The 25,702-nt window shown below is 41.2% G+C and overlaps 1 pseudogene; it reads left to right on the forward strand.

The window, feature by feature from the left end:
* Positions 1-24,381, forward strand: part of LOC137601345 (CUGBP Elav-like family member 3) — a 27,287-nt pseudogene extending 2,906 nt beyond the window's left edge.
* The last annotated feature ends 1,321 nt before the right edge of the window (positions 24,382-25,702 follow it).

The raw sequence follows: 25,702 nt of genomic DNA on the forward strand, positions 1-25,702 counted from the left end.
CTCTAAACGAGAACTAATCTACAGAAATGAATTGGTACTAGTCTCTTTCTGTAAGGATTTAACCGTCTTGAATGTTTCATTTCCCAATAATTCAGAATAAGTTTTGAGACCTTTTGAGATGGACATTTAAAATTGGTCATTGAACAAAGAATGGACCTACATATTGTGTTTTAGCTGTTCAGTTGAAGAATACAATCCTCATCATATTACCGTTACACAGAGTTGGGTTTCTTAATTGTGTGAATAATCAGGATGCTTTAATAATACTCCCTTGTAACGAGAGGCTGATAAAATAAACTGCAGCTCTGTCTCTCACGTTCCCACTTTCCCACTTGTTCACACACACACACACACACACACACACACACACACACACACACACACACACACACACACACACACACACACACACACACACACACACACACACACACACACACACACACACACACACACAAATGCACCCTCACTGACTGGGGGTCCTGTGTGTTATGAACCAGATTAAACTGTATGCTCCAATCAGTGTAATGGGCCTGTAAGCCTGGGTGACACAGGGGAAGAATCCGAGAATCCCCACAGCCACAGTAAGCCTCTCTTAAAAGCAATGAGATGGACCATAAGATGTTTGTGTGTGTGAGAGTCTGTTGTGTACTTTCCTGCGTCTGCTCATGCGTGTCCTCCCTAATTTCAGTTTGTTTGTTTTTTCATCATAATGTTCAGTCATTTGTCAGTGTGAATGTTTCTTTCCTGACTGTCAGATCTCATCTTCTTTACTCTGATTCTACATAAGTCTGTCTGAGATGTCACCAGGATGCTAACCTGCTACTAATCTTGTTGTCTTAGTGCTGGTGACAGGTGTAGTAAACAGCTCTGGCCAGCAAGCTCTGCTACCTACCCCTCCCTCACACACACAGACACAGGTACAGCATATAGGGAAACAGGGAGTGTATTGGAGTGATCGTGAGGCATGCATAGTGGTTGGTATAGGGCAGGAACTTTACTGTGCCCAGTCTGCAAGGCCTTGTTAGCCCCGCACACACATCTGTGGTGCTGTCATGTGTGCTGACTCGTGCCGTGCCGTTCTGAAATGTGCCGTGCCGTGGAGTGTCCTCCTCTGCTCTAGAGTGTATCATCATGGTGTTTCCGATTTTAGATACAATGCATGAATTTATATGCTGTGTATATATATATATATATATTTATATATATATTTATATATATATTTATAGATTAAGATAAACAGTATATTTTAATCACCTCACAAATGAGCCAAGTGATAATCTAAAATAGGAGACCAGTTATCTGGGAAGACATCAGAAAAAGGAGACATTTAATTGATTTAAATGGTGTGTGACTGTATGTGTTTTATAGGAGCTGGTAGAGAGACAGAAGAATGATGGAAGTTGGAGCTAATCACTGACCCGTCCTGCCTTCTTTCTCTTCTATTCTCTTCTTCCCTCTCTATATCTCTCTCTATCTGACAGGATGTGCGTTTCTGACGTATTGTGCGAGAGAGTCGGCTCTGAAAGCCCAGAGCGCTCTACATGAGCAGAAAACATTACCAGGGGTAAGTACGCATCATGAACAGTCACACGTCCCCAGACGGTACACACTTCACACCTGTGCAATAACATAGCTACATATGCTTCCCTATCCATACACGTCCTGTCTTGCAATCAATGTGCATCTGCGCTCTTGGAGGTTGAGCTCCCATCAGTAGCGCTGTGACATAACCCAGCAGCCAGCAGGAATCTTGCCGCTGAGGACAAACGCTCTCTCTCACCGGAGACGCACAGGGTACCCCGAGAGCTTTATAGTCTCCATTTCTCTGTTTTGCTGTCTCTCCACCTTTCCGTCAATCCCTCCATTGCCCTCTGGTGATAGCTCCCGTCTAGAGAGTGCATGTAATTAATGTGGCGGTTTCTCTTTGTCTCGACCCAGTGTCCCTCAGTCTCTTGAAAGGGATTGTGTGCTCTGGCTAGGCTTGGCTAGAACAGTTCTGTGCGTCTGTCTCGTAGGATGTAACTCTCTATCTGAGCTGGTTTCTGATGCAGTTAAAAATATTTTTTTATTCCCCACCAAAGGGTGAATGTATTTTTTTCTTTTATTTGGTATGTCCGTCCATCTGCATACCAGAGAAAGTCTATCCACATCTCCTCAAACCGCCGGACACAATTCAGCGATCTTTCACACATTCTTCATGGTAGCTCAAAAGGTGTACATCTTATATTTGGATTCTTTCATTAGCCTAAAATTTTTTACACCTCAGAATTTGGTCTATTTGTGTTTTTTTTTGTTTTGATTCAGTTTTCTATTTCCCTGTTTTTGTTTCTCGGGACACAAATTTTCTCGATTCTATTATGGAACATTTTATACATTGTTTTCCACAGTATTTTTCATTGCTAACTGGCTAGCCAAAACTGCTGTGAAAGTGTGAATTTTCTTTGCCTTATTTGAAGTTTGACTTGTGGCAATTACAGATATACAGTATAATTGAATGTATCTTGGCTGTCAGTGAACTTTCCGACATCTGTTCCTCTTAGTGTCGCCGTGCTGCTGATCAGAGTTTCTGTGCCTGCATCTTTGATGCAAAGTGGGAAGATGATGAGATCTCTTTCAGAAATTAGTTGGAGTAGAGCCTGAAAAATTAGGTTTTATTGCAACTATACTTGCCTTACCCCTACATCTGGGGAAGGCCTCTGTGCTTGGACAAAACTATGCATACAAGCAAACAGCATGTTAATCATAGCATTAATCTAATTATCAACTGAGAAGTCTGACCTTTCCACAAAAATAATTTCTCTTCTGTCTGCTGTGTCACATTCCTTGTTTTGTCCTGCAGTTTGTCCTTTGAATAATCCCTCCAACCCTTTCCACTCTTTCTCATTGATGACATCAATATCAAGCCCATCAGTAGTTGCAGCAATTTTTCAGATAAATTGTGATGAATATTCTGAACACACGGAGGAAACATTTGCAGGGAGGATACTCATTAACAGTGCAGACTTACTAAAGAGCCAGCACACAACAATCAGAAGCACCACTCCCCTGAGGACGAGTGCTAAAATGAGGATATAACAGTCGTGCACCGGGTTTCCAATAACCTTCGACGATAAGCAAAATTATTGGTGAGTTGTTGTGGATTTCCTGGATTTGGAGTGTCTTGCCTTCCTCTTTGGGGATTTTAGAAGTGATGTCATCCCTTATTCTGTGCGTTTTGAGCAAAATGCTTCGTACGTCATTCCCATCAATCATCTGTTTAATATCTATTGCTTCAGTTTGATAAAAAAGAAATTCAATCTTGATTCCTCCAAACAATTGAGGGCATTATTTTGGTGGCTACGATTGGACTTGAGGCCACTTTGCAGTGTAACACATCTCCTCTCTGTAATTTTACTGTCCACTACCTGTCTATACCCTTTCTCCATCCTGTGTCTCTTCTTTCTCCTTCCCTCTCCTCCCTGCATATTGCCTTTTTTGACAGAATTTAGAAATGACTTCTGTCTCTTTTTCACACATCCCTCCACTGTCTCACTCTTTTCTTTCCTCAAAAACTCCGTTTTGATCTCTTTTTTATTCTTCCCTTTATTACCCCAATCCTTCATGCTTTCCCTTGGTCCATTTTATCTCTTTTTTTCCCCTCCTCAAATCCTTTCTGTCCTCTGGTTAACTACTCCTCCCCTCACGTCTTGGAGTTTGTGTGCACCAGTCGAATATTACAGAACATTCTCTCCACAACCAGCAGTCCTTTCATCGCTCGCTCCTTTTCCTCTCTAAAATCTCTTCATGGTATCCCTCTTTCATCCATCCCCCCGTTCCCCCACCCTGCTGTCTTAAACTCATTTTTTTCCTCACTGCACACTCAGGCTTCCTCCTCAGATTCTCATTTCACAGTCATTTATGGTAACCCTTCCTCTAAGTCTTCCTCTCAACATCAGTCTCTCTCTTTCTCTCTGCATCTCCCTCCTCCACCCTCCCCTCACAGTTCATCTACCCCTTTGTCTCATTTCCCCTCCTCTTGATTAGTTGACCCTTCTGACCGTTTCACACCCCCATCTCCTTCCTTTCCTCCCTCCTTTCCCCTTCTTCCCCCAACTCCCCTTGTTAAAGCTGCTTGATTAGTCTCTCACAAACTCATTTTCATAGTCAGATCCTGAACTCACTGCGGGGCAGTTGGGGCTGAGGTGTGTGCATCTGTACGTGCGCAGGGTAATCCTGAATCTCAGGATCACACTTAATTGTGGGAGCTGGTGGGATGTCAGGCACCTCATACAACTTTAATAGAAGCTTAGCGTGGCATGCTCATACAGATGTGTATCTACCATGCCATAGCTAAGCAATTAAAAGGTTTGGTGACAATTTCAATGCTACAGAGAGTTCTTGCTGCTTTTTATCTGTCGCTCACTGATGGGATTTAACGGTGATTTAACACTTCCAACCAGCCCGTAGAGGAATGAATGGAAGGAGACAAACACAAAGAGACATATAGAGAAACTGTACCTCAGAATGTACCCTCATCAGGTTCAGCAGGGGCAGTAGGCTGTCAGAAAATGAGAAAAAGGAAAGTGGGATTGAGAGAGCGAGCGAGAGAGAGATGAACAGATGGCCTTATCAGAATGTCCTACGCCTTGTGTTTAATTTGGACACAGAGAGGGAAAGAGATGCACAGAGGGAGTATGAGATGAAGAGGAAGGGAGTCACATTATCGTCACAGTGACAGAGTTTCAACAGTGGAGCCATTGGCAAGTCTTAATGTAACATACACAGATGTTTTGGCCTATTAGATGTGCTGCCAAGACTCCCTTTGGGATGAAGCCACACAGAGTCGATTGTGTTTTTTTAGCTGTCACTGATCGCTGCTAATTCACACTTAAAAGTTCAATTAAATCATTTTCTCATTTAAAATGAGAAAATAAGGAAGGAACATGAGGAAATGAATTTGACTAAGGTTATACAGTATGAGTTTCAAATAAGCAGTTAAACAACACATGAGTCTCCATCAAAAATGATTAAGTCTTTGTAGGTCAATTGCAACACAAATGTTGTATTATGGCCTAATGAACTATTAATATTAAGGCTTGGAGGCAGTCAACTGACAGTGAGATCAAAGGTCAGTATTCATGGTGGGTCGTAGTTTAAATTTACCTTCAGGAGAGAAGAATGTTAATGTAGTTTTCTTATGTACAACAATGACTTTGACATTTTTTCTTCACCTGTCTCTAGACTTCTTTACTTATTTTTGCCTCTGGATTAAATATTCTTTTCACCATCTAGCCACTACGGCCACTAAAAAAATAAACCACAAACATCTATATTTAGCAAAATTACTTTGCCAGTAATTCTCACAGCTTTCTGCGAGGCTCAGAAAAACCTTGCCCGCTCACGTATACCTGTCAATAATGCACACTCATGCTCCTGTACACAATATATTTGAAGTAATCATTCACTCTAAATTGTCCTTGTGCCCTCCCCCCGATCCATCCTTCTGTCTCTCAGGCCACTCAGATTTTAACCACATACACCCCCTCCTCCCCTTGTATCTCTCCCAAGGCTACTGTTGCTGTATTTCCTCCCATGTTCTCTTTCTCTCTCATCTTTTCCTTTTGTTCCATGCTGTTGATATCTCTCTCTCTCACTATTTAATCTGCACTCCCTTCTCTCTGCGTTTATCACTCCCTTCATCTATGTTTGACTTCAAACACAAGTGTTCGTACACACACACACACACACACACACACACACACAGAGGCACGCACACGACCGCATGCACAAACACACTCAAGCACATCTGTTTGGTCATGCTGTCATCCACAGATCTGTGTAGGTGAAATTAAAATGTGATAAGCAGCTTACCAGGTGTGTGTTGTCATGCTTCTCTGCACTCCAGGTAGCACTCTGCTCCCTGTTCTTTGATTAGAACCAAACAGGTGCCTAAACACACACACACACATGCACGCACGCAACACACACACACACACACACACACACACACACACACACACACACACACACACACACACACACACACACATTGTGATTTTTTTCCCAAATACTCTGATTTCCAATCAATAGTTTTACAGCCAGAAGGAGCACCACAGGTCAAGTAGTTAACTTTAAGTAAAACAGCAAAAGATTGACATCCATAAATATGATAAAAATTTATAGTATAATGTTGATTTAATGCGTATGGTACAGCAGCATTCCTTACCTAATAAATCGGAATAGTGCCAGCTTATTGCTGGATCATGCAAACATGATGGGAGCTGTTATGTATTTTATTGAGCGTGGACTAGAGAGAGAAAGAGTTGTAATTTATGTCCTCGGCTGAAAATGCAAAATTTATTTGCATAAATAGGGTAGACTCAGACGGATTCCATGGTAAGGCACAGCATCTCAGCGGTGGTGCCAATGCTACATCTGTACAGTTCATCTTAAATCATTTAATATTTTAAAAATATGTTGTAGAAATAAAGGTCTCATAAAACACCAAATATGGATTGTGTTTCCCTCTCGTATGTTTGTATTGTGAACAGAGTGACTGTGAAGCGAGCGTGATTCAGTGCTTGCAGTGATGTTGATCGGACTCACTCAGGAAGGATGATATGTGCCTTTTGTAGCATTTTTGTGTGTTTCCATTTGGAATCTAAGATGCCTGGCAGCAGCCTCCCTGTGGGGCAAAGCTATGATGAGCAATTATCCACTAGGGCGACTTTGTAGGCTAATTTAGCATATTTATGTGGTCAGCACCACTGTTTACTATTCCCCTTCACTGCTTACTGATGCACTTTCAATTTAGAACAGACCCCAGCTCCCTTTCCCATCTTCTCTCTTTCATTTTCCCCTCGTCTCTTCCTTCTTTGCTACCCTGCTGCCTCTGTCTCTCCATTCCTGATGGGGTTTGTGATGTGTATCAACCCCCCCCCCACACACACACTATGCTTTTCTCTATTTTTACCCTCACTGTGTGTGGGATGGAATAGGAAGGGAGTTGAGGGACAGGTGTAGAATCAAATGTTTGTGTGTGTGTGTGTGTGTGTGTGTGTGTGTGTGTGTGTGTGTGTGTGTGTGTGTGTGTGTGTGTGTGTGTGTGTGTGTATGTGTGTTTGTGCACACAAGAAGTGGACAGACAGAGGAGGAGTCACAGCATGTGACGTAAAGGGGTGTTGGTTTAGTGTCTAGTTGTGTACATCTAGGGGGGATTTAGTTTGTTTGGTGTGTGTGTGTGTGTGTGTGTGTGTGTGTGTGTGTGTGTGTGTGTGTGTGTGTGTGTGTGTGTGTGTGTGTGTGTGTGTGTGTGTGTGTGTGTGTGTGTGTGTGTACATATGAGTACATTTGTGCATGGAACATGGATAGCGTAAAAGTGGCTGCCTCATATTTCACCACAAAATTGAGGTGGAATCTAATCACGTCCTGGTAAAAGCCAGACCCTGAAGAGTGCCTGCATCTTTAAGGCTTCACACACACATGCACACACAAACATTTGTATCCATGCCAGTTTTAAAATTATGTCTATTTTGGACACGTGATTAATCTGTTATTGCTCACCCTGAAATCTGTGCTCAAATACTGAGCTCTAAAATAACCCAAAGTTAACTGAAGTCTACATCACACCATCTGTTTTGTCATCCCAGCCGGGACAGTAATCTGTAGGGCCTGCTTTCCAAATCCATAGTGATCTCAATCGTTATTGTTGTATGTGCGGTTGTACTGTGCTTTGTTCTAGTCCAGCCTGGTGAGCTGTAGTGGGCCCACTTAAATCCTGGATTCACATAGCTTACTGCAAGGTCTGCTCTTTGTAAATCGTAAAATTTTAATACTTAAAATAAACTTGATTATATATACAGTATTACACAGTGGCTTCATTTAATTTGACTACCTGTAGTTATTTTGAGCATTGAAGTCGGATGTCTGTCATCTATGTATTTGGGTCCGTAAGTAAGGAAGTGCCAGAGAGAAAAGCATGCCAAGAAATCACTTAAATGCAGGAACCTTAAAGGATGCCCAGATCTCAGCATTGGCACTTGTGTAGGGCTTTGATCATCAAACAATTTCACTGATTTCCAGCACCAGTAGATACAACAAATATCTTCCCTTTATGCATTGATTACTACAACAGTCACCTTTTGCATTCCATTCCAAAATACACACACTACTGTATTAAAGGTGCTTGAATTATGTGTTTATCAGAGTCCTGAGTGCAGCAATTTAAAATTTTGTTATATTAAATTTCACAGCTATATCTGTATTGTCCTCTTTGTATTTGCGATTACTGTACATTGAAATATGTGTCTGGCTGAACTGATGCAAAATACATTATGAGAAGTCAAGAGTGACATTGGTGAGTTAGAATAAACCTGACGCCCTCCAGACATCGTATCTGGGCATGTAAATGAATGTGTCTGTGCTGAGACGGACATGCAGACCAAGACCCATATGAAGAGGCTGAATGAGTGTGTGTGACTTTGACTGAATGAAAAAGTGGGGAGGAGGGTCATGAAAAGGTCTGGTATGAATAGTAGTGTATTGACAGGGAGGGGGTAGGGTGAGACCGGGGAGGAGCAGAGGAGGTCTGGTTCCAGAGAAGACGGAAACGAGACAAAAGTTTACCATAATGAGCGTGGAGGAAGGGACAGGCGGGTGGCAGTGAAAGAAAGGCGTTTTTCTGGGTGGTTGAAGAGTGGGAGGGATTCAGGACGCACTTCTGTCAGTTTAAACAGAGACATCTGTCGGGGGGGGGGGGGCATTGGTGTGTGTGTGTACTTGTATGTGTGAAGGTAAATAGATATGAAAGTAAATAGATGTGTGTGTGTGTGTGTGTGTGTGTGTGTGTGTGTGTGTGTGTGTGTGTGTGTGTGTGTGTGTGTGTGTGTGTGTGTGTGTGTGTGTGTGTGTGTGTGTGTGTGTGTGTGTGTGTGTGTGTGTGTGTGTGTGTATATGTGTTTGTGTGTATGTGTGTGTGTGATTCGGAAGAGAAGGAGATGACAGGACTTCAGTTGCACCTGTGACCTCTGCTCTGAGGTCTGCTCTCTAACCATACTTCAAGCTGCTGTTGAGATAATGACCTTTTCACACTGACCACAGGGTGAAGCTTTTACAACCAAATTACACTACAGCATATCACCACACTTCACAACGCCCCCCCCCCCCCAGCAGGAGAAGAAATACAGTGTATATCCATGGAAAGAAAATTTAAAGGACTCGTAATTTTTTGGTATATTTAGATTTTGGAACACATTCTTAGCCACTTAAAAACTGTAGTTTAAAGGCACCTTAATCGGTTTGAGCAATGTTTAGCTTAAGTTGTGAATATTATGGATGTCTCCTTCTGTCGAATTCATCTAACTCATCATCATTTTTCACATTTATCCATCCTGCTTTTAATACTTTCTAAGATGTCAAGTTTTCAGATTAAGTCACAGTAAAGATATATATTTTAGCTTATTAATTATGCACAAATCAAAGGACAATGGTGGTCAACCTCTTCTATGAACCCTAAAATGTAACTAATGATATATTTTTATTGAGGCTTTACTGTTTTGAAACTGATTACCCAGATTTATTGTTGAAAAAATGAGTGCAGTCAGATACAACATCTTTAACTCCTTTTAGCCACAATGAAAGAGTACTAGTGTCTAAAAACAAAAGTCACACAACATTAGCAATTATTTGCATTCATTTTTCTCTCCAATGCTCATACATTTTGCAAGCATGAAGATAGAATGACTGAACAATGATCGCAGGGAGTGAAATCTGTCCCTGTCTTTTAAAATGTCTTCTCCCTACATTTATGTGAGTCCATGAACAGAGTGGTAAACACAGAGGCTTCAACGTCGCTGTCCGGTGTTCAATACAGCATGATTCTGTTTAACTAGTTTGGGTAACTCACTGGTATTCTCTCCTCAATAGCTCAGTAAAGCTCTATGGCGCAGGGAATCATTCAGGGGCTTTAGAACAGTGACTGGACAATTAAAAGCTTAGAATAACAGGCTTTACACTCTGAGAAAGACAACAGGAGACATGAGAAAACTACTACAGAGTGAAATTATAGGTGTTAAGGTGGTGATTGCATAGGGGAAGTGATTCTATTACATTAATCTTTCAACATTGGCCAGTTACACCTCTTGAACACATATTTTGCCCTCACTGAAACAATAAAGAGGGAAAACAATAGCTGAAAATTTCCCATGTCTGGCTAGCCAACTCCATATTTTACAATATCTCCTGTTTGCCAGGAGCTTAATTTGTTCAGATCAGTCCGGTCTGACTCCTTTGTTTTTCTTTTTTCTTCTAACAAACAGCTTGCAAAGGGGTAATTTTGTTTGAAGTTGTCCTCTTCAGTGCTAATCAGCACATGGAGTAAAGAAGTGTGTTTCTGCAGCAGTTTAGCCAGACTTACAGCCATCCTTACAGAATAAAACCCAAAAGATGTGACTCTGGTCTTCAAAAAAAGCACAGAGGCCAAATAATTGACTGAACAGGAGATAGTAAATGAACCCAGGAACCTACAACTACAACACAATGAAAAACACACTCATTGACATCACTAGAGCTGGATACTGTGTCACAATCAAACCTACTGGTGAGCAATCTCAAGTCACTACCCACTGAAAGTTGAAGCACTGCATCGACTCTTGGATGTGTCCGTCAAGTATGTGTATGAATAGAAAAATCAATAACCGAATACAGTCTACCAACTATTTTAAATGAATGCAGACTGACTACTTAGTGCATTTTAGGACTAAATGTTCATTGTTTAATAATTATTTCACTTTGTCTCATTAATGACTGTATTTGTACATCATCTCCTTATGATTAGATAAATAACATTGCTCTATAAATTATTTTTTGCTCCTATGGTAGGCATAAAAAAGTATTGGGCTAGAATTTGCTGTCAGGTCATTTACATGCTTGCTTTGCCTATGTGCTATGGGATCCTGTGTTTATGACTACAAGAGCATCCAAAAATGTGTCAATGTGATGAGTGTAATCTCAGCGAACACAAGATTTTTGCAATCATGAATTTGTAAGGCTTTGAGCGGCCTTTTTAATTCACCAGTTCATTTCCCGAAGGACTTACTCACCCAAAAATAGAAAGAAGGTCCAAGTGCATAGGTCTAACAGTTATCCGTTATAGTGCTGTAGGATTATGCTGGACTAAATCCAAAGGATCAAATTTCAGTGAGTGCTCCAGTGGTGGAAGTAGAATGCTCTCATTGGTTTTGACAAAAACAGCATGATGTTACAGGGATCAACGGAGTGGTTAGTTCTGCTATATGCATGGTTTGATGCCATTACTATGGAGGATGATAAAGACAGAACGGGGGGAGCGAGAAGAAAGAACATGTTAGTAATCCTCGCTCCAGCAGAGAGACTGATGAAGGGTTAATGGCCAGATAACAGTATAAAGAGTGGAGAAGGAGGGCGAGCTTCTCAGGTGTGAAGAATGGAATGAGAGATAGGAAGGAGGGATGAGAGCAGGGGGATGGGCCGCTCACAAGCCTGTATTACGGTTTGCAGGCCCCCGTTTCTAGGCAACGAAGCAGAGTGAGATGCCAGGTTGCTTGGTAACCTGGGGGATGCAAAGCCGAGCATGATGAGAGACGGGAGCAGTGCGGGGCGGAGTTGCGCTGTGGAGCCACTACACCCTCCCACTCACACCCTGTTTCTCACAACTCATCGTCCTCATCCAGCTGTGAGTGAGAGCTGTAAAAACAGCTTCTTGTGGGGAGCAGCCATTCCGCAAGCTTTAGTATTCCGCCTGTTTTACAGAAATGTAAACACACGGAAACATAGGAGATAAAACCAAACCATTTATAGGAAATGCTGATGGACATAATGTCATTTAATATGTTTAAATCTCAATATCGTCAGTTATTTTTCATGATGTGTAAAGTATATTTTGCAGGACTATCGTAATTTTTTTATTTTACATTAATCATTTAATTGATACATTTATGAACTGATTTATTTTAAATTGTTTTATAAAATGTTAGAAAATAGAAAAATGTGCCCCTCACAGCAGAACTAATGTGAACTTGTCTGTCATTTGAAGATATTGATTAAACTGTCATATTAGAATTGAATGCCATGTTAAGTGATTTAATTGACTAGAGGTTGCCGTAGGACGTAAACATACTGTACTTTGGAACAATCTTTCGGTGAAAATAAAAACAATTGTCCCCGCCTGTGTTATCATAAAATTCATGCTATGGATTAATGTCAAAATTTATTTCCTAGTTAATTTTCTATGTATCCCTAGTAGTGCCATAGAATTTATATATATTGGAGTTGAGACATTCAGATTACATCTTTTGATGACTTTGCACTGGGATCAGAATGACAAGTATTTATAGGTGTTTTACCAGGGCGGAGTTATTTAAAGCCTTAATCTAGTTTTACATATTGTTTTAAAACACACAAATATGGGATGAGTGCTCCTGCCTTTTAGCTCCATTTCGGTTTAACTGAATCAACATAACGGTTCGCCACGCTCATGTTAATGTCTTTGTTGGCCTGCAAGGCATGTTACAGCCATAATAGAGTAAAAATGAGAGAAGGAAATGAATGAGAGAGGAGACAGAAAGAAAATAGGCAATGTCCGTGTCATCAGGCAGGGGGTGGGAGGATTATGGAGCTGAGAAGGGAGAAAGGGGAAATGAGGATGCTGGATAATGCTAGATCATGGCGAAAGGATAAAAAAAAATCTTCTTCTTTGTGGAATCTGGAAAATAGACATCTGAAACTGTGTGGGTGGGTCCAGAGAAGAAGGAAGTGTGTGTGTGTGTGTGTGTGTGTGTGTGTGTGTGTGTGTGTGTGTGTGTGTGTGTGTGTGTGTGTGTGTGTGTGTGTGTGTGTGTGTGTGTGTGTGTGTGTGTGTGTGTGTGTGTGTGTGTGTGTGTGTGTGTGTGTGTGTGTGTGTGTGTGTGTGCAGTTTAATCCGTTTCCTTTCTGTTACTGTAAACATGTCTTCCCTTCAGCATTTTCGTCACTATAAAAAGTGATACTGATTCAACACTGTAGTTTCATTTGTGCTCTAAATAATGTGTGGACTCACACATTTACATATTCACACTTCCCCCTACTTCCATGATGTCGCGCAATGGTTTGTTCCGCTGATTTTGCATAGGTGGGGGTGGGGGTAGAATACGATTTGATTGGATAATCCAAGGATTTAATATCCCCTAATCCTGGTACAATCCTCTCTGCATTACTTCAGGGAGTAAGATTAACTGTATGTGTGTAGTATGTGTATGTTTCCGTGGGCACAAAAGGGTGGGTGCTGTGGGAGTGGGGAAAAACGTCTCTGTGCATATGTGAGTCATATGTACTGTGAGTGTATGTGGTATTTGTATGGGTACCACAGCATGCAAATGGAGTTGTGTTTGCATGCGGGGTTTGGTCATGCGTGTGTGGATGTGCCTCCAGTCCGTGCTCATGCACGATCATACATCACAGATATCAACCCCTCGTGCTTTTCCCAGCTGCTGCTCACATATATGAATTCGCATTCCTCAGAGATCCACAAACTCTGTCATTCAGCGAGAGGCTTCTTAGTATGCAGCAGGACGGATCAAACCGAGCTACAGTATGAAGCCAGCTCCTTGCCTCTGCACACGTTTGCAGATGGTTTGTGTTGATTAAGTCTTAATTGGAACGTGAGTAATTAGAGAATAATTCAGCTTGATATAACCATGTCATGTGTTTTTGAATAAAGAGGGAGAGAGACAGGATGGAGCGCGGTATGACTGACTAGCAGGGTCTGTACTTTATTAGCATGTTTCTCAGGGGAATTTTAATTGCTCTCCTACGATATGCTTTCTGATCCACCATCTCCCTCTCTTCCATGAAGCAAAATCACACTAGTATATACCTACATTTCTGTTTGTATTGATTTAATATATTTTTACTCAATGACTCGTTTTAATGATACTTAACACTTATTTTTGTTTTTTTTCCTTGTTACATGAACCTTGACAGAGATGCTGACGGGATAGCATAAAGCCAGCCAAGCGCTCTCTAGCACAAATTCTTTGTTTACCAGAAGAGCACGGTTGTTGCCCTTGGCAACCTACATCCTTGTTTACCTACCCAGTGTGCCGTCATATGATTGCCATGACAACGAGCCGGTTGCCATGCCAGTTTTCCAATGCCATTCTGTTGTCTTTGTAGCAGTGCTGTGTGTCTCTCACCTGCTGCTTCGTGTTGAGTTTATCAGATTATTCTCATTTGTCTTGAGATTTTTTATGAAATTTATATTACCTGCTTACTTTAAATGATCAAAATGGCAGCGCGCAAACACGCGCACACACACACGTTTTAAGAAATAGGTAATCATTGATTGATAAGCTGTAGTTTGTAATCATTAGGTGCTTCTGTTCAGTCTGTTTTATAGGCAAACAGATGAGCCTGAATAGGCCTAATGAGGGAAGAAATTGTGAGAGGTGATGGATGATAGAAGGATGGAGAAAGGTTTAGTGGACACAAATCTTGCTACTATCAGCCTGCTCTACAACACAGTCCATAATCAATGAACAAGACGGGACTGATCGATGAGTTGATAGGGCAAGATGGATAGAAGAATGGAGGGACAGCATTAGCAACAGGACTTGGATATGATTGATGATGGATGGATGGATGCATGATGGATCTGCGAGTTTATGTTTATAACCACAGATCAATAAGTCAATAAACGTGATTTGTTAAAAATGTAAATCACACTTTTCTGTTTAGACTGTGTCCGTCTGTGTGTACTTATTTTATTTGTACATACGTGCAGATGTGTATCCATCCGTGTGAGTATACGTGATGACTTTGCCTTAGATCAATAACTTTGTGGTGACAGCTAAGAGCTGATTAATCAAATGTATGGACCAGTCTCTCTCTGTGCTGCCCTCTCCTCAATTACCAGCTTCATTACATTGCCTTAACACCCCACTGGGACCTTTTTCCATTCTTCCTTCTCATCCCCTCCCTTTCTCTTCCCTCTCCACCCTCCTTTCCTTCCTCCCTGCCCTTCCCTTTTCTAATACTCCTTCTTTCAGAGTTTTTCTTCTTTGTTTGTGAATAACTCCTCATTGATGCAAAACAAATTCAACCTCTTTCTCACTTTTTATTAATTAGTGCAGTTTATATTGTTTAGGCAGGAAATGGTTGAACTTTACAACTGAACCTAATAGTGTTTATGAAGAAACTCTTCTTTTTCTATCCATCCTCTTTGGATGTGTCAATTTTTCACCTGTCTCTTCTTTGCTCTTCTTTCTATCTTTTCATCACCTGCCTTCTGCACCATTTGTCCTCCCCCACATCATCCCTCTTGCACTAACACTCTGTCTCACTGTCTCAGTGCTCAGTGCTATGACTAAGCACTGTGTGTGTAGTATTTTTGCGTGTTGCGTGTGCCCCTCTCTCTGTCTCTTTCTCTGTTTGTGCGTGTGTGTGCGTTTGTGTGTCTACTATAGTGTATTCATGGAAGTAATGGTCGTTGCAAGCTTGTGTGTTTATGCATGTATTAGCTCTCTGGGCAATGGATCTCTGTTGTCCTGAAATTTTTTAGACAGAGTCAGAGTCACGACTGACTCACGGCCCTCGCCTCTCCTTTTTTTCATTCTTTATTCTTTTTGGATCACGGTCTCAGAGGCAGAATTACTTTCATCCTCCCACTTTATGTCTTTCTCCTCGTGTAATGCTTCTTGTTCCGGCATTTCCATTCAATCCCTAGGTTCCCCTTGGCCTTCCACCTGCCCTTTCAGTCAGTTGAAATCAGTCGGAGTCCCCCAGGCCTCTCTCTCCATCTCTTATTTTCTGTCCCTTTATTTTTAGCTGTCTGTGTCTGTTCCCTTCACAAGCTTTTCATCTCATCCCGCTACAATATCCACACCCCAGTCTCTCAATCTCAATCTACTCTTATCGCTCATCTAATCTGTAGTTCTTCTGTAATCCAGCTCAACTGGCCTGCATTCTTAATCTTGTCACTTCTCAATCCCCCCCTCCATTCTGTGTGTGTGTGTGCATGTGTGTGTGTGTGCGTGTGTGTGTGTGTGTGTGTGTGTGTGTGTGTGTGTGTGTGTGTGTGTGTGTGTGTGTGTGTGTGTGTGAGAGAGAGAGAGAGAGAGAGAGAGAGAGAGAGAGAGAGAGAGAGAGAGATCACAGACACCGAAGTAAAGTTGGATGTGTGTTTTTAAAGAAGAACCTTGTGTTGAATTCAGACACACCTGCCACCTGCTAACCTTTTTCTATCAGCGACTACACAAAGACATGACCACACAAACAAACACAGATGCTCACCATCAATACTATAATTAAGTTTTCAATATTTCATTCAAAGGATTTGTTATCTGTCATTCTTCATAAATCACTTCAATGTTTTGCAAGATATTAATGGGCTTACGTTTGGTCCAAATAACTCCTAATTTGATTTGTTTTCATTTGTTATACCATACTTTTAGAGGTGTATTAATATCTTCCTCTTCTTTCTCATTTCAAAATTAGTCTGCTGGCTCATTTACAAAAAAAGTTGATGTATTGACATAATGAATATATACTAAAATATATCTATAACCAGGAAATAAATGCCATGAGGCCGTTTACTGTAAGTGGAGTCAGTGGTAAAGGGATGTCCTGTGTTGAGACAAATGGGAGAGGCTTGTTTATGTTGACGATCTACGTTGACGTCGTGTCCTGTTTGTTCCCCAGATGAATCGGCCAATTCAGGTGAAACCTGCTGACAGCGAGGGCAGAGGAGGTGAGACAGACGCTTTTAAACATGTTTACACACAGACGCACACACACACACACACACACACACACACACACACACACACACACACACACACACACACACACACACACACACACACAAATGGTAGATGACTTTAGATGGCGAGTTATACAGTGTTTGCCGACCTGGTCCCCTGCTTTTAGTAACTACGCACACATGAACACACACAGAGATGTCAAGTCTCATTTTCTACTTACTCCTGCTCTCTATAGTCAATACTGCTCCCTGCTGGACAACATTGGCACCTTCAATTGTTAAAAAGATTTATAGTAACGTGTCTATTGTCTTAACAGCAGAGATGTGACTCGATATTTTGTCTTTTGCCTCCCTTTCCTCCACCTGCCCTTGGTCTCGCAGAGGACAGGAAGTTGTTTGTGGGGATGCTGGGAAAGCAACAGAGCGACGAGGACGTCAAGAGGCTGTTTGAGCCCTTTGGCAGCATAGACGAGTGTACTGTGTTGAGAGGACCTGATGGCACCAGCAAAGGTAATAATTACATACACTTTATATGCCCACAACAAAAATATTACCTTATTCCATTTAGCAGAATTTGGAAATGTAATCATATTTATTCGCAATCTGTTATTGCATTGTTTTGTTCTTTGTAGGGTGTGCTTTTGTAAAATTCCAAGGGCACGCTGAAGCTCAGGCTGCCATCAACAGTTTGCACGGGAGCCGCACAATGCCTGTAAGTCAGGATGATGTTTGGTTCTAAAAAAACAAATAAATGACAACCGTTCTCTTCACAATGTTTGTGTGGTCTGCATTCATGCGTGTAATTGTGTGGAAGAGTTTAGCTATTTGTGGGTAATCATATAATGTAAGCTTTCCTTGCTCAGGTTCTGTCCTGAGCATCCTCTGTAGTGCATCCTTGCATAGTTTACTTAGAAATAGATTAAGTAGATAATAAAATGATTTAAATAAATAAATAAATACGCAGCCAGGTCTCATATATTAATATGATAGTGTCTTAGATCATTTGCAATTGCGCTAACATGTCTTTTGCCTCACAGGGAGCATCGTCCAGTCTTGTGGTGAAGTTCGCTGACACAGAGAAGGAGCGGGGGTTGCGGAGGATGCAGCAGGTGGCTTCTCAGCTCGGCATCTTCAGCCCAATGACTCTTAACTTTCCAGCATACAATGCCTACACACAGGCAGTCAATGCGCAGGCAAGTTGGGTACAGATGCAGAGATACTCACTGCACTGCACACATATGGACACAATAGGTTTGTGCAGGGAGTGCTGTGCTTATGAAAGGATGTAATAAGTTTGAAGAGGCTATCAGTGGTCTAATTGGGGGTAATGCTATTACACAGACAACATAACATACGTCATCTGGCATTAGCTTTCCCGCAACACACAAGCATTAACCCACTGACTCAGGACATAATGGCCTTGTAATTAGATCTCTATTCATCTGTTCCTCCATCACTCCCTCTTTCTGTCCCTTCCTCTCATTTTTTCTCCGTCTTTGTCCCTGTCTCTCTTTTCCCATATCCATAACTGTCCGTCTTCTTTTTCCCTCCCCATCTTGCCATCTTTGCTTCTTTTTATTCACCACCTTCCTTCCCCTCTGTCTCTCTTTCCTTCCCTGTCTACAGCTTGTTCAACAGCAGGCCCTGGTTGCCCAGTCAGCATACTTGTCTCCTGTGGCAACAGTTGCAGCCGTACAGATGCAGCAGATGGCAGCTCTCAATGCCAATGGAATCATTGCCACACCCATAACACCCATCACGCCTTCCTCGGGTAAGATCACACACATTTAGCACTTACCTGTTCTCTTTTTTGTAGTATTTTACATAGCAAAGTAATTCCATGAATTGTGAACAGCTTCAAATACATTTGTGAAGAGGATGTAGTCATATAGAGAAGTGATCCCCAACCCCAGGGCCATGGACCAACACCAGGCTGTAGTTCAATTGGTACCAGGCCACACAGAACAAATACTGCACATAACTTACATTAATTCCGTTTTATTTATTATCTGATTCTGAATGATGTTTTGGGGGTTTTTTTTTAATTACCAGATTCTCTCCACCACATCTGTCTCTGAGTCACTCTTGAAGCAAGATGCTTGCCTCGATCACAATGCTAACTTCTTGAAGGGGTCACTTCGGCCGCTAACACAGAATACATTACCGCTCAAGCTAGCAAAATGAACAAACTTTGGCGCAATCTTATGAGGATGTTACTAATGAAGTTGCATACACATTGAATTAATGTTTTTTATTATACAATAGTCAGAAAAAATGTAATTTTGTAATGGTGATATCATTTTATTTAGTTGTATTTAACTGCCACACCTTAAAGGCTAGTCCTTGGCACAAAAAAGGTTGGGGACCACTGATGTAGAGGAAGAGACAAGCAGCTACACTGACAGAAACGCATTAACTGGGCTACAATCTATCCGTAGGAACAAACACTCCACCAACTATTGCAGCGACGCCTGTACCAACTCTCCCTCCTCCAATAGGAGTGAATGGTTACAGCAGTGTGCCAGCCCCCACCAATGGACAACAAGCAACAGAAGCGCTATACACCAACGGTGTTCACCCGTATCAAAGTATTTGAATAACAATCAATACAAACATGCTTTTGCAAAAAGAAATATTACTAATAATAAATATTTATTACATTTTGTGATGTTTTCTTCCTCTCCAGCTCAGAGTCCAGCAGCCCTAGACCCCCTACAACAGGCATACGCAGGCATGCAACACTACACAGGTTGGTATATGGACAGATTAGAATTTTGACATGATTGAAATCTGATATAGATTGTAATAAGCGCTATCTGACTGGTTTATAGTCTGCTCGATCTTTCTAATAGGGCTAGGACCAAAAACATGTACTGAGCTGCAGTTAAACATCTACATGTTTTTGTGGTACAATGTATGTGTGTGTGTGTGTGTGTGTGTGTGTGTGTGTGTGTGTGTGTGTGTGTGTGTGTGTGTGTGTGTGTGTGTGTGTGTGTACAAGTGTGTAAACGAAACAAATCGACAGAAGAATCCAATGACACTCAATGAATGTCACCTTCTCCTTGCGAGTTTGAATGTTACATAGATATTTAAAATAACATTCCACTGTAATTGCACATATGTTACTTTTAAAGTCACTCCCAGTTCATTAAAATAAAGGAAATGTACCATGTTAATTACAAATGTCAATGTCCTCATTGTGCCACGAGAAGGGAATATTAATGTGCCATTCTGCAGGCAGCTCATGCGTCAACTTAAATCAGTATACTTGCAAATGGGGAACAAGTCTATCTGCTTTTTATTTGACTACCGTGGTTTCAAGGTTGGAAATATTTCAAGGGCACAAGTGATTTTTAATGATCTATCTGATCTCATTGTTCCACAGAACACACATCACTGGCCAGTATTAATGCAATAATCGTAATTGTACCTGTGAACGTTTATCATTCAGTATGTGTTCTTATCAAATGAAGGTGGACGCAATGTTTGTGTATCAGACTCCAATCAGTTTTTAGTATACTTGCTCCATTCAACTGTTACAGTTTATTGTTTTCACCTTCAGCAGGAGACGTCCCTGTAAAATCAAAACGATTCTATTGGACCCTTCCATGTTACCACCTGTTGTTCTTACCCAATCCGATTTTGTTGCTGTCCTTCTCCCAATAGCGGCATATCCTGCTGCCTACGGATTGGTCGGTCAGCCGTTCCCCCAGCAGCCAACACTGGTTGCCCAGCAACACCAGCAGCCCCAGCAACAGCAGCAGAGAGAAGGTGATGTGACTTCCTGTCTGTCTGGTGCCACTCCCCCCTTTCTAATGAGCTTATCTTAAGTTGTTTATCACAAGGTTTCCACAGCCAGAGATCATTTATCACGCTCTGTGTGTGTGTGTGTGTGTGTGTGTGTGTGTGTGTGTGTGTGTGTGTGTGTGTGTGTGTGTGTGTCTGTGTGTGTGTGTGTGTGTGTGTGTGTGTGTGTGTGTGTGTGTGTGTGTGTGTGTGTGTCTCAGGTCCAGAGGGCTGTAACATCTTCATCTACCACCTGCCTCAGGAGTTCAGTGACTCTGAGATGCTGCAGATGTTCCTGCCCTTTGGCAATGTCATTTCGGCTAAGGTGTTTGTTGACCGTGCCACCAACCAGAGCAAATGCTTCGGTAAGACACACAGAGAGAGCAGAAGGAGGGAGGGAAGAGGGAGACCAGATGTAATAGAGAAAGGGAAGGACAAGTGAAAAAGAGAGCGGGTGACTTTGCAGGGCATATGATGTCAGTTTAGATTTTATATCTACAGCTGATATAAAGCGGCGTTGTGGTCCAATTAATATTTCTACATTGAAAAATTCTTGCAGGATTTGTGAGTTTTGACAACCCAGCCAGTGCTCAAGCTGCCATCCAAGCCATGAATGGCTTCCAGATCGGAATGAAAAGACTGAAAGTGCAGCTCAAGAGGCCCAAAGATGCCAACCGCCCATACTGAGTGACAACTGACCGGAAGAAAAAGGAATAAAGAGAGGTGAGGCGATGAGTAACACTGAAGAGATGTGATGTGTTGTATGTTGGGGAGGATGAAATTAGCTTAATAAGGGAAACTTGTGGAGATCGAGGCAGTATTAGCGTTGACAGTGAAATGCTAATCAATGGTACAAGCTAAGATGAAAAACAACATGTTGGTAAACATATGTCGGGTAACTCATATGAAAATCAGCTTTATCAATTCAGGGAAAATACTAAAATATTGTTTTATTCTTTAAATTTTTTCACAATCATATTTTTTCCTGATGTTTTGATCTTTTCCTGAAATGGCAACTTACCTCACCCAAGATTCTTCTGTCCAATCATAATACACGAGGATCCCCATCGCTATGGCAATGGTTGCCTAGTGAACGATAAAGCCCTGATCCCCCCCATTCCTCTCGCATTGTTGTAAGTTGATTGGTTGGCCTGTGTTTGGGTTGCTGTGGCGATTGATTGCCTGTGTTGGTTGCCCTTGCTGTCACCTTGAGCAACCAGCCATGCGGTGACCTGCATGTCCTGTTGCCGTAGTGACCAGAGTGTGTTTGGTTTGGTGCATTGTGACTTTAATTTGTACTGACCTGTGCACATACTGATCAATAACTGTCCATAGCCAGGATTGCGCTCAGAATCAAATGATTTAATTGGATAAATGATACACTTTCACATTCATACACAATCAATGTAGTCATTTGATCAATTCTGTAGCAACGCCCATTACTTTTTTGCAGATTTGTTTTTGATCAGTTTCTGTAGTGTTCTGTTTGGTGTCATTATTATTTGAATAAAGTATTTGGGTAAAGCAGTGAGCGTGGGTATCTATGTGTGCATATGTGTCATACGTTTTACATTGTAAGCATGTAATACAAGAATTAAAAATCCTGGTTGTACTGGTATCTGAATAGAGAGGTTTCTCAGAGGTTTCCATTGTGGACTGGTGAAACGTACCACAAATTTAATGTGAAATGTGAAATTAACATTGGTGGAAAAAAATTACCTTATATGTTTTTGTGCAATACATTATCATGTAGGACATGTTGGACAAAAGACCATTTACATCCTGGTTTGAAATGAGGCCATGATGGTTTGGTTAGAGGAGAACAGAAAGAGCCGAGGTTAATGACAAAATCTCTATTTTTGGGTGAGCATTTTGGGAGCTGTACCCTGATTGGCTGTGTTTTAGGTTCTTGCGCTCTGATTTGTTACACTGTTTGAAACGGCAATAGAGATGTTTGCTTCTTTTGTGTCTCTCTTGACTCCACGTCTTCTATCAGTGCTTTATGTAATGTTTCCTCTACTGCCCCTCCTCTGGTCCCCTTACCTCCTCCTCCTTCTTGTCGCCCTCATTTTGGTCATTGCTTTTGTTTACTTCTCTTCATTCCAAACTCATCTACCTATTTCTCTAGCTCTAAGGTAAAGGGTACGTGGTTGTTATGGTGGAAAAAAAGTGCCTCATGCTTTATAATAGATCAACCATCAACTATAGGAATTCTGGGAGAAATATAACACAGACAGGATGTAGGATACATTGAGCTTTGAGTAAATTCCATCCTCCACAAACGCTAAGCTGCAGGTGAAAATGTACAGCTGTCAGGCCAGAGTGTGAAAGCACCGTCACATGACAGCACACATAATAAATAAGGCATTCTTGTTTCTATTTCTAGAAAAACTTTTACATAACAGATCCTGGTGGATAATAGGAAGGTCATTAATATCCCATGGACCTATCTAATAACTCCCACTATCTGAACTGCCTTGACATCATCCAGGATAAAACAGTCACCCAGAATTTCTATACTGCAAATGCCAGCGAGTGATGCATGTCGGTTGTAGTGTTTGCTTGCCATGATACAAGGCACAGAAATGGAGCACACGTTCATAAAACCACACCCGTAAACACATGAACATGGAAAAAAAGCATTACAAGCCCATGAGGACGCGAGACACACTTCCAATCACACAAGAAACATGAATAATGGATTTCCCCTGTTTTGAATTGCATGATCCAGACACTGTATGTGAATGTGTAAGAGCACCATGATATATCGCTGTTGAAAGACAAGGGCTTTACAGCTGTGAATGATGCCTTCTTGTTTTAACTCTCTAATATAAAACTGAGACAAAGAGGAGCTCAAAGCATCCCCAGGTGCAGTTTGCTGCCAGATGTACAAAACCAGTTCAAGTCATGCCTACACCAGTTTGTTTGATGGGAGGAGCATGTTTTATGAGATGTACAGATCATAAAGAAAAATATACCTGCAGCATATTCATGACTATGTCATCTAATGTGTAATCCCTCCTTCTTTGTCCCTCTCCCCCTCCCCCAACTCTTACTCTCTTCTCAGGTGACCTTTCAGAGTCCAGCTGAGGTGGAATCCCAGGGTTCATAGTGCTTTCAAACTGTCTGCTCCCTTTCAGAGTCCGGGGAGTGCAGCCACACACAGACACACAAGTACATACACACATTCTCAACACTTAACCTCAAGTGGTGAAAGGCTGAAATACTATTGTACATAAAGTGCAGAAACACACACACACACACACACACACACACACACACCCTCAGTTGTTGACATTCACACAAATACACACAGTACACATGTCAGTAACCTTATACATACAGCCAAGCGCTTGGTTAGTCATGATGTGGAGTTTGCCAACAGGGTGTTTAGTACAATGAAGATAACTCAGACCAAGCATGTATGGAAGGATGTGATGAATATACTGCTGATATATCACCTAAATAGACTTAAACACGTCTATACCATGTCTATACATGACGAATATACAGGGGCTGATGTTTCATAATAAAAAAGAAAGAAAATACGAAAAAGATGACTAAATGAGTAGGCTAGAGAGACTTTGGAGAAAATCCTAATGATGTGTAAATAATTTAGTTTACAAAGAGCAGCATTTAAAACACAAGAAAAAAATGCAAAAATAATACTACTTTAGATAAACACAGGACACTGACTTATTATTATCATTATTATTATTATTAATTATTATTATTATTATTATTGTTGTTACCAGTAGTAACATCATCACCCTCACAAAGGGATATTACATTCCAAATTGTAAAATGGGAAATCACTAACCTATTTTAAATTTCTACTTAGATTTTAGGTGAAACGTAGGGGAGGGGGGCGGGGGGTTGGGGTTGCACTTTTATTCGGGAGGTTTTAATATTTGAGCTATTTTTTATTTATTTACTAATTTATCAATTATTTTGTTTATTGGGAAATGGGGTTGGAGTGGGTTGCAATATTTTGATTTTAGAATTTTCTAGAGAAAACCTTTCGAGGGCCTGTTTCTGTCAGACTCTTGCAATCGAATAATTAAAACTATGTATTAATTATTACAGCAATTATATTTATTTCTAATTTATTGACTCCTGTTTTTGATCCACTGTCTTTTTAATTTAAAATAAAAAAGTATCATACTGAATGGCATAACGTGTTTTTTATGTGTATGTGGTTGTTTGTGAGTGATATAAATTTTATTTAACGCTCTCTTCTCCCATAAAAAAAAAAGAAAAAAAAGAAATTAGGGCGCACATCCATGTTTTGACCAGATGAGGGCGCAAGCACAACATGTAACCAAAGTGTCCACCTAAATGAATCTGTTGTTCCACGGTTGTTATCTCCTGTAGTCATTAATGGGAGGAGGCTTCTACTTATTATCAGCAGAATTAAATGCTGTACTTGCTTTATCATTGGTTCCAGGAAACTCTCTTTTCTCTGGAATATTTCCATGTGTTAAGTGTTTCTTCCTTTATGTCCTATTCTACATGTAAATTGATTTGCCATGTACTTTATTGATCACAAAGGAAATTGGGGTATTCAGGAGCATAGTTGTACAATTGTACAATACAATCATGAGAAGTACATACAATTTCAAGGATACACAAATTGGGTAAATTGTTCACTTGTTATAATTGACTGTGAGAGACATTTCCTACCTTGTATAGAAGGTCGACAATGGAAGCATCTGCTGAGTGCAGTGATGTAAGAGGTAGTTACCAACATCATCATCATTACCATTAGTGTAATAAGGCTAAAGTCCAGGAACTGGCACAATCACGTGATAAAATGTATATGTTCGTGTGTGTGTGTGTGTGTGTGTGTGCGTGTGTGTGTGTGCGTGTGTGTTGTATTATGATAGTGAGGGGGCCCCATGGATGGCTCTCAGGACAAAAGACTTCCTGAGTCTGTGGAGCATCTCAGTGACAGCAGTCTGACCCCGAACACACTCCACTGTCCATCCGATGTGCTCTATGGGCAGGCTGGGGTTCTCATGGTACATAGCAGATTGTTCAGAGAACGTCTTCAGTGAGTCCAACTAGAATGCCGCAACCTTGACAGCCTTCTTTGACCAGCTGGTGTGATCTTTGCCTGTCCCCAACTTTCACATTTCCCTCAGCGCAACAGTGTAGGAAAGT

The sequence above is a fragment of the Antennarius striatus genome, chromosome 9, assembly GCF_040054535.1.
Source record: "Antennarius striatus isolate MH-2024 chromosome 9, ASM4005453v1, whole genome shotgun sequence".
NCBI classification, from domain to species: Eukaryota; Metazoa; Chordata; class Actinopteri; order Lophiiformes; family Antennariidae; genus Antennarius; species Antennarius striatus.